Source organism: Zootoca vivipara, chromosome 4 (assembly GCF_963506605.1).
Source record: "Zootoca vivipara chromosome 4, rZooViv1.1, whole genome shotgun sequence".
Classification (NCBI taxonomy): domain Eukaryota; kingdom Metazoa; phylum Chordata; class Lepidosauria; order Squamata; family Lacertidae; genus Zootoca; species Zootoca vivipara.
Genome location: NC_083279.1, coordinates 92,729,789 through 92,744,864, shown reverse-complemented (window position 1 = coordinate 92,744,864; position 15,076 = coordinate 92,729,789). Strand labels below are relative to the sequence as shown.

Genomic DNA, 15,076 nt, shown 5'->3' with positions numbered 1-15,076 from the left:
GCGCTCATCTCGCTTTACTGGCCAAGGAGCCGGCGTACAGTTTCTGGGGCATGTGGCCAGCATGACTAAACCGCTTCTGGCGAACCAGAGCAGCTCACAGAAACGCCGTTTACCTTCCCGCTGGAGCGGTACCTATTTATTTACTTGCACTTTGCCGGGCTTTCGAACTGTTAGGTTGGCAGAAGCAGGGACCGAACAATGGGAGCTCACCCTGTTGTGGGGATTCGAACCGCCAACCTTCTGATCGGCAAGCCCTAAGCTCTGTGGTTTAACCCACAGTGCCACCCGCGCATGCACACGAAAGCTCATACCAATGACAAACTTAGTTGGTCTCTAAGGTGCTACTGCTGTCTTTGTCCATGGAGTTTTCTTGGCAGGGATACTGGAGTGGCTTGCCAGTTCCTTCTCCAGGTGGATCATGTTTAGTCAAAACTCTCCACTATGACCTGTCCATCTTGGGTGGCCCTGCATGGCATAGCACATAGCTTCTCTGAGTTATTCAAGCCCCTTCGCCACGACAAGGCATTGATCCATGAAGGAAATCAGCCCTGAGTGCTCACTGGAAGGACAGATCGTGAAGCTGAGGCTCCAATACTTTGGCCACCTCATGAGAAGAGAAGACTCCCTGGAAAAGACCCTGATGTTGGGAAAGATGGAGGGCACTAGGAGAAGGGGACGACAGAGGACGAGATGGTTGGACAGTGTTCTCGAAGCTACGAACATGAGTTTGACCAAACTGCGGGAGGTAGTGGAAGACAGAAGTGCCTGGCCTGCTATGGTCCATAGGGTCACGAAGAGTCGGACACAACTAAACGACTAAACAACAACAATACTACATTTTTAAAGATTTGCCTTGAGAGTCTCTTTAAACCTCTTTTGTTGACCACCAGCATTACACTTTCCATTTTTGAGTTCAGAATAGAGTAGTTGCTTTGGAAGACGATTATCAGGCATCCACACATCATGACCAATCCAACGAAACTGATGTTGAAGAACCATTGCTTCAACACTGGTGATCTTTGCTTCTTCCAGTAACACAGATAGTTTGCCTGTCTTCCCAAGTGATGTGTAAAATTTTTTGGAGACACCGTTGGTGGAATCTTTCGAGGAGTTGGAGATGGTGTTTATAAGTGGTCCATGTTTCACAAGGAGACAGTAAGGAAAAGTAGAGTTGGGATTTTAGAAACCTGTAGCACTTTGAATGAATGTTGTACCACAATGCCCACCATCCCTGGTCATTGGCAACTCTGGCAGGGGCTGATGGGAGTTGGAGTCCAACCACATCTGAGGTCTGAATCAACTGCTTTCTTTTCCCCAGTTAGTAATTTCTACTTTATTTTATTCTATTTCTAAGAGAGTCGCACATGCAAAACTGGTGCAAAGCAGCTAGATTCTCCGGGTGCCAAGTCAATCTGATAGGAGCCCATTTAATTAATATGCCTTTTGTATTCTAATTGAAAAGGGAAATAAAAGAAAGCCAGCAAGACTGCGCAGCTAATGCCCAGCTACTGTTTCTCCCCCTCTGCAATGCTTTATTCCATTTTCCCTCCGAGCTAACTGGCTGCGTTATAATGAATTATTTTTATGCCATCTGCATAAAAGGTTAAAACTCTGCATGGGGTTTTGGGTCTAAAAACAGAATGCGACACTTGCTTCTCAGGTTTGCTTAATATCTACAATGCAAGCTTTTCCATGTGTAATTGTTTTCATTGCAGTTTGATGCTCTTATGAAGTGAACATGAAATGAGGCATCCTCTACCCTCAAGAAAAAAAGGAACACCACATTTTAGAATGGGGGTGGGGAACATATGGCCCTCTTGATGTTAGAATCATAGAATCCTAGAATTGTTGATGAACTCCAGTTCCCATCAGCCCTTGGAAGCATGGCCAGTGGACAGGGATGATGGAGGTTGTAGTCCAGGAACATCTGAAAGGCCTCCTTTCATATATATATATATTTTGTACCTCAGCAAATGCAAAGGTGCAGTGAATCTTAGGAATACAGGAAGTTGCCTTAAACAGACTCAAGACCACTGGCCCATCTTGCTCAGTATTGTCCACCGACTGGCAGGAGCTGTCTGAAAAATCTACATCTAGAGGATGTAGAGATGGCTTGGGCCAAGAGAAATATAGACCCCCAGATAGCAAGATAGCCATGAGGAACCCCTGAACTGCTTCGGGAGCACTGGGGGCTGGGAAGACAGTGTGCTCCTAAGGACATAATGTCAGGGACTGGACAGCGGACAAGGAATGCTGGAGACTGCCTCCTCCTCCTCCTCCTGAACCTTCCAGAGAAGAGGAAGACAGTATAGATCAGGCATAGGCAAACTTCGGCCCTCCAGATGTTTTGGGACTACAACTCCCATCATCCCTACCTAACAGGACCAGTGGCCAGGGATTATGGGGATTGTAGCCCAAAACATCTGGAGGGCTGACGTTTGCCTATGCCTGGTATAGATTTACAACAGTGGTTGGGGGGAGGTCATCGCCCAGAGGCTGAAGAAGGGAAAAACTGGGAAATAATGGGAGAGGAACAGGAAGAAGTAGTAGTATCAGGGCAGAGAAGCTGACAGACTCAGTGTCTTTAGAAAGCATGGCAGACCACCCCCCCTCCCAGAACCTGGCAAGCATTGAAAGTAGGAGAGCAGAGAGCTCAGAGGCAGAAGGCACAGATCAGCCGCCATAGGGATGGCGTATAATGGGAGAGATAGAGGGTGTGGGGTTTCACTCGGAGCAATGCCATTACTGCAAGAGGCAGCTTTTCTAAGCCTCTCTCTGTAAATATTGAATAAAAGACTTTGGTAAGAACTCTCCTTGTTTATCTCTTCCTGGCAGCCTACTGTGGGGGATCAGATTCCCGTAGAGATGGGAAGGCCTGACCCCCCCCCCCCCCCGAAAAAAGAGAGGAAAAAACCAGTTTTTTCTGTTTTTTCCCCCAAAGCCGTTTTTTTCCCATAAAAAAATGGGGGGGGGGGAGTTTGTGGAATATTCAAACTATATCAAAATGTGTTTTTCTCCCAATTTTTCAGGGGAAAAATAAAGGGGAAACAGGGAAAAAACTGCCCCCTCCCATTTTTCTGGTTTTTTCCTACGCCTTCTGACACATACGGTAATAAGTCTTCTGCCCATCTATTCCAGCATCCAGTTCTCTCAGTGGCCAGCCTGTGGAAAACTCACAAGCAGGACTTGAACTCAGGAGCTGTCTCTCCTCCTTTGGCAGGGCCGTCTCAAGCAGGTCAGGCGCCCTGGCGCTGAGGCGTGGAGATCGCTCCAGCGCCCCCGCCCTCGCAGTGCGCAGCATGGCTTCCGCGCGGCTTCGCTGTGCAGCGCCCCCCTGCCAGCCCCGCGCCACCGGGACTACACCTAGAACCGGACCTGTCCTTTGGTTTCCAGCAACTGGAATTCAGAAGCATTGCTGCCTCCATTTTTAGAGGCAGGGCTTAGGCATCATAACTAGTAGCCTTATCCTCCCAGTTCAGCTCCCAGCTAATCCTGACCCAAGGTCCGCAAAGCAGAAAGAAATCACAATAGCAGTCCGCACTGCAACCAAGTTTGAGCACCACTGCCAGTTTGCACGTGCCATTTGACAACCACCATTTAACTCGACGTTTATGTTCTCCTCCAATTCATTAGTCAGCAAAACACTCCCTTCGCCTTGACCCTTGGGCTGGTGTGGAGATGCTGCTTATTCCTTCCATCCTATCATCTGCCACTAACCCAATCTATAAATCAAAAGCAAGACTTTGCTCCTTACCTTGTGGGAGATTTAGTTTCCTTAATACTGTTTTATGAGATGCCCCACCAAAGGCTTTCCAGAAACCCAAGCAAATTATATCCACTGGGTCACCTTTAGCTGCTCTTTTTATGAACTTCCGCAATGAACTCAAACAGGTTAGTGAGGGAGAATGTCCCCTCTAAGGACTCCCAGTGGTTTGACCCCACTCGCCTGGCGCCACGCTTTTCCTTTTCTTAACGAGATCCGCATCATCTTTTATTTCCAATTTGCACCTCCGCTGAGGTAGTTTTATGTTCCATAATATGCTTCTGAGGTTTGGGTAGCTGAGACTTCCACTCTGCTCTCCGACGCTTTACAAACGGAAATGGGGATATTGTTGCAATCCTTTATAAACACACTGAATCTCATGCTATGGGTGGTGGCTGGAATGCCCCCACAACCTGTCCTATATTCATTGAAAAAGAGAGGGGGGTCTGTCCTTTGGTGAGGAGTATATTGCAACACACAAGACTATATCCAGCTCCGTTCTACAGAACATGGACCCACTGGGAAAGATCTCGACGTCAAAGACTTGTTGGAAGAGGAGGGTCTTCTGAAGGCACCAAAAGGACAACAGGCATGGCACCTGTCTAACAAAGAAACACAGGATGTTGCCTTATTCAGAATCACACCATTGGTCCATCTAGCTCAGTACTGTCGTCACTGACTGGCAGCGACTCTCTGGCTTTTCAGGCAGTGAGATGCCAGAGATTGAGCCAGGGACCTTCTCCATGCAAATCAGGTGCCCTGTCATTGAGCTTATACTCTTATATGGCCATCACAACCATATAAGATATCCTCATCGTTCAGGATGGCATCCTGCAGGAGACTGGACTATATGACCCTTGGGATCCCTTCCAACACTACAATTCTACGCTTCTATGAATTTTTCCGACCCCCTTTTTAAAACAAGTTTGGTGACCATTCTCCATAGCTGCCAAGTCTCCCGTTTTTCGCGGGAAACCCCCGTATTTTAAACCATTTCCCGCATGCAGCCCGGATTGGAAAAAATCCCGTAAATACCCCGGATTTCCTACCTGCCAGTGAGGCTCCATTTTGGGTGCTGGCGCCGCCTGATTTCCGGTGCCCAGACATGGGTAGTCCGGACATGCATAGAAGCGACTTCCGGTGCTGCGCCGCCCACGTCTGGGCACCGGAAATCGGGCACCGGAAATCGGGCAGAGTGGCACCGGAAGTTGCTTCTACGCATGCGTAGAAGCGACTTTCGGTGCCGTGCTACCCATGTCTGGGCACCGAAAATCGGGCGGCACTTTGGAATTATAAGAGCACATTTTTCAGCGGGAGACTGGGCAGCTATGCCATTCTCACATCTTGTTCCATTGCATAATTCTGTGCTGTCTGATGAACTACTGGTACTTCTTTCTGCCTGTCCTGAATTTCCCACCGTACAGCTTCAGAGGAGGTCCCTAAACTCTAGTGTTAAGAGAGAGGGGGGGAGGGAATAATCTCCCGGACCACTTTCTCCACAATGTGCATCACATTATATGCCTCTATCATAGGGGAGTTGCTCAGCATCTTGATCCTAATGGGTACCTTTTTCTGCACCTTTCCCAGCTCTGCAGTCTTCCTGATGTATAGTGATGAGAAATGTACACAGCATCCCCCTCCCAATCTCACTCTCTCCTTCCCCCATCATTTCTCCAGTAATTTTTGAGGAGCCTTTGGATTTCAGTCCTACAGACTAGATTTTCTTACTGATGCTCAATGGGCTGGATTTATTTGAGACTGTACCCCAGTGAGACAGCAGCAGCAGGGAGAGTTTCCTTGGTGACACACTGTTCTTAGCTCTGGTAGAAACCCAGGAAACTGCCTTAGATCAAGTATTGCTCACTAGTGACGACACCATTGCTGGTGGCCCGTGGGTCAATCCTGGCCTATCAGCAGCACCCAAGTTGTATCAATGTATGTGGAATGAAGTAAGAGAAACTTGGCGCTATAGAAGGAAGGAACAGATTAAGGGGACAACTACTAGGAGCACAACGAGACAGAGCAGGAGGGTCAGAGAGAGTTAGGAATTGAATCCAAGCTTGCTTAAATAAAGTTCTTCGTTTTATATTGCTCCTGCTTGATTCTTAGTGATAAGTAGCACCACTTGAAACATGTTGGCAAAGGTTTAGAAGTCGAACCCAGTTTGAAGCAGCCGAGAAAAGAAAAAATAGTAAAAAAAAAATTACATCACGGAGAGAGGCCTGAAACCTCCAGCACCACTGAATTTCACTGCAGGTAATCTAGCCCAGGTTGAAAAGGAAGTTGGCCTAAACCAACCCAAACCATGCACACCTGTCCACAAGCCATAGCTGCCCAGTTCGGGCCTGAGAAATAAGGGACTGGACCAGAAGTAGCAGACCGGAAGTAGCGCTGCCGCCATTTTGGAACTGGGCGGAGCATGCTCAGAAGCGACTTTTGATGCTGCTCTGCCCTGTTCCAAAATGGCCACCGCACCAGAAGTCATGCTGCAGCCATTTTGGAACTGGGCAAAGCAGCATCAAAAGTCGCTTCTGAGCATGCTCTGCCCAGTTCCAAAATGGCCGCCGCACCAGAATAAACCAGGGGAAAACAAAAAAAATCCGTTTTTTTCGGCTGGGGACAGCCAGAAAAACGGGGGTATCCCGGGGAATACGGGAGACTTGGCAGCTATGCCACAAGCTGACATCACTGGGTGACATCAGCTGAAGGGTGGGAAGGCAGAGCACAATTCTGCCAGGGTCTGCTTTGCGAGCACATTCCTTGTGGGAAACTCGCTGGTGAAGTGGATGGCAGCAGCCAGCAGGATTGAAGCCTCCACTCACCAGCAGAAATGCACAGGCAAGGTGCAGTGCAGGGCTTTTTGAAAGCCCTTTTGCAAACAGCCCAGGGCTGCTCCCCAAACCTGCTGTTTTCAGAAGTTCATAGAGCACTTGCTGTGTTCAGAGAGCAGTGCAGAAGGGAGGGAGATGACCTAAGCCCACCAGCCGAAAAAGGTCCCACAGCCCTGGTCTACACTGACCGACAGTGGCTCTCCGGGATTTCAGACAATGGATCTTTCCACCCCTATCCAGAGATACTGTGGATCAAACCTGGGACCTTGTGGATGCAAGACAGGTGTTCTACCGCTGCGCCACAGCCCTCCCCCCTTTTCTCTGATATGACTTGTGCCCTTTATGTGGCACAGGACAGGTATTTATTCAGTTTCAATCCCCTGTCAAGCTGGAAGAGATTCTAGCCGTGCTCCCTTTGCTACTTTTAACGCACATCCATCATTATGAGCTCAGTTGTTCCTCCTCCAACTTGCCTGCCACAAAGCACACTTTTTATCACCTACTGCTCAGTGTAAACAACGCGAGGACGGAATGAAATCAGCTCCATTTGTTAGCAATTTCCAGGGCGCGCAATGACAAAGCCGACCTGATCTGCTCCTCCCGAGCGCAGCTGTTGCAGACGGAAGAATCTGCGGAGAGGGTAAATTCCAAACAAATCAAGCATTGGGAGCCTCGCGCTGCCACAGGTGTCTTCAAGGAACTGATGGGGGCCATCAATCAGCAGGTCTCGCTGCCCTCCTCTGAATGACAGGCAACAGCAACGATGAATGCAAAATTTATTGGACAGAAGCTGTATTTCCAAACCTCTGCGGCAAAAAAAAAAAAGTTTGCCCCTCTCCCTTCCAGCAAATGCAGGATTAATCACTTTACCCTTGAACTGGGAGTCTTCTAAAATATACAACCTGGCATGTCGTATTCAAACAAGGCGAGGCAGGGGCCTCCAGCCTCTTGCCCTCAGTTATATTCGACTCTTCATTTATTTAAAGTAGTCCAGATGCAGTCAGGAGTTCTTTGTTCAATATTTATTATTGTTTAACCTGCCCTGAAACAAAAATGCAGGAGGGCACTGGGGGTCAGCGCATTCAATCTTGAAAGGCAGCCTGGTCTGTTTCTTTGTTCCAGGCATCCACAGCCCCTCCAGTTTTCGACTCGCGTCTCTTAATCAACATGCCCTGCGGAAGGAGGCTCTGAATATTTGCAACCACCAAAAGAAATTTCGCAAAGAGGGAGGGAGAAAGAAAAAGATCCCAGCTGAATTCCAGCGGCTGGTGAACTTGGAGCTAGCCGGAGACAAGTAGTATTCAGTGCTGTCCAGGGCTGCATCTATCCTTTTATTACACTCTACTCCCATCTCCAAACGGTGTGAGATTCCAGAGGTTTGGGTGCATATAGAGCAGGCTTCCTCAACCTCGGCCCTCCAGATGTTTTGAGACTACAATTCCCAACATCCCTGACCACTGGTCCTGCTACAACTCATGGGAGTTGTAGGCCAAAAACACCTGGAGGGCCGAGGCTGAGGAAGCCTGATATAGAGGGTTCGTGGGCACACTAGGCAGAGTGGAGACTGCAGTGTCTTTATGATATATGGCTTATTTACAGTGCCTGGAGACAGACAGACAGGTCATGCATCCACAGCAGTGACTGGAAGAGGAATGACCCCTGGGAGGAGCTATGGTGCATCTGCAGCAACTCAACCACATGCCTTCATCTGCCTCAGCTGCAATGAGACACATAGCTGCCAAGTACCCCGTTTCCCCGGGAAAGCCCGTTTTTACTTACCTTTTCCCGGTGGCCCCCCGTATCACTTCGTCTCCCGTTTTTCTCCGTTATTTTCTCCTGCTGGTGGCCATTTTTTTTTCTTTCTGATTTGCCCTTCTATGGGCACAAAAAATGGCCGCCGACGGCTTCAAAAGTCGCATCTACGCATGTCCGGAAGTGCATAGATGCTACTTCTGGTGTCGGCGCTGGCCATTTTTGGTGCCCATAGAAGGGCAAAGCGACACCGGAAGTTACGTCGACGCAACTTCCGGTGTCACATGGCTGCCGGTCCCGGATTCTGCAGTCCGGGACTTGGAAGGTAAGATGAGACATGCCTCTCGCATATCGGTCTCTACAGCCGCAGCAGGAGCTGTAACCTTCTGACAGCTTGACTTCAACCCCCAAAGCACATTCCTCCACCATCTCCTGAAACAGACAGGTGCCAACAACTATTTATACATACATTCAACCTAAGTCTACAGTGGAGGAGTTTCTAGCATTCACATCTCAAGATAATTCTTTCCTCCTCTCTTAGGAGTGGCAGGCTTCAGTCTACAAACAGAGGAACCAACCATGCTGCCTGCCTGTTTGTTACAGCCCTACTTCTCCCCTGCTTTTCATACCTCTTACAAAGTGCCACTATTCAGACCTTCCAAATGTCCCTATTTTCCAGGGAGAGTCCCGAATTTACAGATTTCTGATTTCCGATCCTGGAATATCCCACTTTTCCTTAGGACGTCCCTGTTTTCACCAGAGAAATGTTGGAGGGGAGTCTCTATTTTCATTGGAGAAACGTTGGACTGTACGGAATAGAATGTCCCTATTTTCATGTATGGAACTGAGAGCTGGACCATAAAGAAGGCTGATCGCCGAAGAATTGATGCTTTTGAATTATGGTGCTGGAGGAGACTCTTGAGAGTCCCATGGACTGCAAGAAGATCAAACCTATCCATTCTGAAGGAAATCAGCCCTGAGTGCTCACTGGAAGGACAGATTGTGAAGCTGAGGCTCCAATACTTTGGCCACCTCATGAGAAGAGAAGACTCCCTGGAAAAGACCCTGATGTTGGGAAAGATGGAGGGCACTAGGAGAAGGGGAAGACAGAGGACGAGATGGTTGGACAGTGTTCTCGAAGCTACGAACATGAGTTTGACCAAACTGCGGGAGGCAGTGGAAGACAGGAGTGCTATGGTCCATGGGGGCTTTGCGTGCTCTGGTCCATGGGGTCACGAAGAGTCGGACACGACTAAACGACTAAACAACAACAATTTTCATCAGAGAAATGTTGGAGGGCATGCTATGTTATGCAGCACCAAAATCTTCAACCTTTTCTTTCCCTGCCCACTATCACACTCCTCTCCTGGCCTGGCAGTCTTGCCCTCTGATAGTTTCCTTGATGGGCCTTCAGTGGCCTTCAGTGGCCTTTGTTTAATGGCCCACATGAGTGGCTTCATCAAGTTGGCTTGGGTTGTTGGCATAAAAACTAAATTAGCGTTTCAGCATTTGACGGAGTTTAATCAAAACTTGATTAATTCTAATTTCTGCTAAATCCAGGAATTATGGGGAGTCTACACCTCAAAAAACCCTCATAAAAACATTCTTCTATGGCTGGTGGCAATTCATTTACACCATACATTTAAAGCACTAATAATAATTTTATTATTTATACCATCTGCTTGGGTTGCCCTAAAGAATACCACCTTAAATAGGCATGGCTTATTTAAGGCATGGCTTATTTAAATAGGCACGGGGAACTGTAGTTTGTTAAGGGCACTTAGAGTTGCCCAGAGGCCCCTATTCACCTCCCAGAGTGGTTTAACAATCAATCCCCCTTTCCCAGGGAGCTCTGGAGAGAAAGTGCTTCTTCACGCAGTACATAGTTTAAATCAGGTTTCCTCAAACTTGGCCCTCCAGATGTTTTGGGCTACAACTCCCGTGATCCCTAGCTAACAGGACCAGTGGTCAGGGATGATGGGAATTGTAGTCTCAAAACATCTGGAGGGCGAGTTTGAGGAAGCCTGGTTTAAACTATGGAAGTCGCTCCCACAGGAGGCTGTGATGGCCACTAACTTACGTAGATGACTTTAAAAGATAAAACCCATGGAGGAGGAGACGATTGATGGCTACTCGCCATGCTGCCCATGTTCTGCCTTTAACAGTCACTAATTATGAGGGGAGAGTGGTTTTGTGCTCTGTGAGAACAGGATGCTAGACTAGATGGGCCATTGGCCTGATTCAGCAAGCTCTTCTTATATGCTGATGAGCTGGAAGAGTGTTGATGCTTTCCTCCTGCGAGGGGTCATACACAGGGAAAGAGACTCAGACCAATTGTGGAGGACGAGTTTAAAGCACCAACCAGTGGGAAGGGCAGGGGCTTCATTTGTATGACCATTATTAAATTTAGATCCCACTTTTTTTCCTTGAAAGAGCTCAACTTCCCCTCGTCATGTTATCTTCAAACGGACCTGTAAGGTAGACTACTGGGGCAACCCATTCAGGTGAGCAGGGTAGAAATGAAATTATTATTATTATTATTATTATTATTATTATTATTATTATTAATAAAGCCAGTGAGCTTCAGGTCTGAGTGGGGATTTGAACCCTGGTCTCCCTGGTCTTAGTCCAACACCCTAACCATTACACCACGCTGGCCCTCTTATGCACTCCAAGATGGAGCCTGGCAGGTGTTAAAAATGGAACCTAAGAGATTTAGGCCATTACGTCTTCTAAGCCATAGATGAGCAGGATTACCACACGAGCCAATATAAAATGCTGCATGTTGACTGATGCAGAAGAGAAAAACTGGATCACGAACCAGAGTTGCTTTCCTAAGCCAATGGCGACATGATAAAAACCGAAAAGCCAATTACTACTATTTTTTAAAAGGAAGTATGTGCAATTGGCAAAATACACACTGTTATGCAAAAAACTATTCCAAATGCCTTCATTGCCAAAACATGGATTCATCCTTGAAATGTCAGGAGACAAAATGTGAATCCAAATGGCTGCTTCTTAGGAAGTTCAGACTATTGGGAGAATGGCTGAAATTGTGTTTTCTGCTCTAGTGATGGCCAATTCCCAGAGTTCCCTGGGGAGAGGGATTGATTTTTAAACTGCTCTAAGAATTGTTGCTCTGTGAAAGGGAATAGGAGTCTCCCAACAGTCTCCAGGATGCTTTGGTGGAAACCATGGCTATTTTCAGTGGTATGATAGTGCTTTAAATGTATGACGCAGATGTGGTGTTAGGAACCCATCACTGAGTGAGACACATTGTGGTTCCCAACCTTTTCTTTGGCAATGTTAGACTCCAACATGATCTTTTGATGCTTTGGAATTATGGTGCTGGAGGAGACTCTTGAGAGTCCCATGGACTACAAGAAGATCAAACCTATCCATTGATGTTGGGAAAGATGGAGGGCACTAGGAGAAGGGGACGGCAGAGGACGAGATGGTTGGACAGTGTTCTCGAAGCTATGAGCATGAGTCTGACCAAACTGCGGGAGGCAGTGGAAGACAGGAGTGCCTGGCGTGCTCTGGTCCATGGGGTCACGAAGAGTCGGACATGACTAAATGACTAAACAACAAACAACCAAGACTCTAACAGCTTTTCTGTCAAAAAGTTCTTCCTGATGTTTAGCCAGAATCTCCTTTCTTGTAACTTGACTCCGTTGGTTCGTGTCCTACCCACCAGAGCAGGAGAAAACAAGCTTGCTCCACGTGACAGCCCTTCGGATATTTGAAAATGACCATCATAACTCATCTCAATCTCCTCTTATCCAGGCTAGGTAAGGTAAAGGTAAAGGGACCCCTGACCATTAGGTCCAGTCGTGACCGACTCTGGGGTTGTGCGCTCATCTCACATTATTGGTCGAGAGAGCCGACGTACAGCTTCCGGGTCATGTGGCCAGCATGACAAAGCCGCTTCTGGCAAACCAGAGCAGCACACGGAAACACCATTTACCTTCCCGCTGTAGTGGTCCCTATTTATCTACTTGCACTTTGATGTGCTTTCGAACTGCTAGGTTGGCAGGAGCTGACCGTCGACCTTCTGATCAGCAAGCCCTAGGCCCTGTGGTTTAACCCACAGCGCCACCTGTGTCCCTCTCTTATCCAGGCTAAGCATCCCCAATTCCTTCAACCGTTCCTCATAAAGCTTGGCTTCCAGACCCTTAATCTTCTTGGTCACCCTCCTTTCTTAAACTTCCTTCTTAAATTGTGGTGCCCAGAACTGGACACTGGTTCCCTTTCCCCCCTCTTTTCCTATCTTGGGCTGCAGCTCCCTCCTTGCATCGTTCATTCTCTTATCATTGGGTTGGCCACTGCTTTCCTTTCGGGTGAAGGCATTTTTCCATGACCTGCTCTGTGGCTTTGAATGAAGGGTGGTATATAAATGGCAATAAAACATAAATACGTTAATTGATGAAAGACCTGGACGTCTCAGCCACTCACCCATCTTTAGTTAATAAAATATTAGCCCAACATTTGGTGTCCTCTCTTTCTCTTTATTGATTTGTTCAGATGCTCTTCAGACTTTTTTTTAATTTTAAAAAAACATGAGCTGAAGTTCTTTGCCCCTGTAACAAGATTGTGTGCTTTCCAATGTCAGAATCACAAAAAGCTTTTCACTCACTTTTCATCAACTTGGCCAGTGACATTGGCTCCATGCGCAAATCTGGCATGGATACCATTGATTTAGGACAGTGAGGTCTGGGGTCCCTAATGGCTTGACTCCTATCTATTGTCTCCATAATTAGAAATGCCTGCTTATTCCAAATATAAAGGAAAAACTTTAAAGACTGCAAGGCAGCTATGTGCAATGAGGTCTTCTTTCCAGTCAGAAGTTGTTCGTATTAACTTTGGATTGGGGGGGGGGGGATCATTGATATTTGCAAATGTTCAGGCAATGATGTGGGGGATAACAGATGGGCAGCAAAAGTGGGTCATGCGAGCTCTTATAATTCCAAAGGCACATGGGGAAGATCTACCAGCATGAACAGCTTAGAATGCAACAGATCTCTTGTTCAGCTGGTCGATTCCTGGATCAGTCAGTGTCCCCAACCCTGGCTCAAGAAATAATACACCAGCATAACTTGCCCATCGTGGCTCAGCATAAATCTCAAACCAGGGACATTCTAGGGGTGTGGGGGATGGGACCAGAGAAGGAGGACTTAGTAGTCTGGATCTTAAGCCCATTCATCTTGGTCTTGCGACCTGGAAATGTAGTATAGAACCAGAGGTGGAGCTAGGTTCTCCGGCACCCGGAGCGGCGCGGTGCTAGCTGTGTGCAGGGGTGGGGCTAGCCACGCGTGGCGAGTGTCCCAGGGGGTGGGGCAGCAATGTCGCCCCCCAGGGATGACACCCTGGGCGGACCGCACCCCCCGCACCCCCCTTTCTCCACCAGTGCATAGAATAGCATTTTAAAAGCTTGTTTTCCTTCCACAAGGCTTAGGCAGAGTAGCAGCAACCCCACTTCTGAACGGGGTTCGGATCTGGTGTAAGTTTACGCTTCCTTTATGCCAGCTTCATGTGCAGAGGATTTCTCCCTTATACTGCAACGTTGTAAGGGTAAACACCCACTATCCACTACTCAGTAGTCTGAAGAACTCACTGCTTTCTTCTATGTTTGAATGCATAGCATATAATCATCAGTCTCATTTTGATAATACAGCCTGTCTATATTAATTCATACATTTAAATTAGAATTGATGGAAGATACCTATTAATACCAGCTAACAATGCTTCCCCCCCTTACATCTGCTTACTTTTTATAAAAAAGGGAAAACAATAAATACAATCTTAAATGATGCAATAACTGTCACTATATATTACATGCCTGTTGTCTTTGTCCATGGAGTTTTCTTGGCAGGGATACTGGAGTGGCTTGCCAGTTCCTTCTCCAGGTGGATCACGTTTAGTCAAAACTCTCCACTATGACCTGTCCATCTTGGGTGGCCCTGCATGGCATAGCTCATAGCTTCTCTGAGTTATTCAAGCCCCTTCGCCACGACAAGGCATTGATCCATGAAGGGTCGAGTGTTCTCGAAGCTACGAACATGAGTTTGACCAAACTGCGGGAGGCAGTGCAAGACAGGAGTGCCTGGCGTGCTATGGTCCATGGGGTCACGAAGAGTTGGACATGACTAAACGACTAAACAACAACAACAACAACAACAACAACAACAACAACAACAACAACATATATTACATGACTTGTGGTGCACACACTTTGTGACCCAAGCAGATTGCACATGGGGCAAATGCTTTTTCATTCCACCCCACTACATTGCTGTCTGGGAATATCAGAGAGAATTTAAGCCAACACATCTTTCCCGAGCCTCATGGGACCTCTTGCCTCAGTCTATGCTACTGACCAACATGTTTCCATGGTCTCCTCCTCTCCAGAATCCTGAGATCTACAGGCTTTGGACCTCGTGCTACTTCATTCATTAGGCTTCTATCCCAATTAGCAACAAAACCCAAAGTGGTTTACAGTCAGGCAAGTATACGGTCAAGCACACAACGGAGGGAGTTCAACGGATAACAGTAGCCCCACCGTGGTACAGGGCTGGAAGACTGGCAAATATAAAGCAAATGACATAGAATATACATTTAGAAAAATAAATAAATCCCAAATGGCATTACATTTCTGCTCCCATGCAAAAAAAAAAAAGTGCACACTTGGGCTAGGAAATACACTCCATAATACTAAGGCCACCAAAGAGAA

The 15,076-nt window shown here is 47.3% G+C and overlaps 1 protein-coding gene across 1 annotated transcript in view; it reads right to left on the bottom strand.

Moving 5' to 3' along the window:
- Positions 1 to 15,076, bottom strand: part of TENM4 (teneurin transmembrane protein 4) — a 1,459,233-nt gene that overhangs the window by 775,654 nt on the left and 668,503 nt on the right. The gene's annotated exons all lie outside the window — the stretch shown is intronic.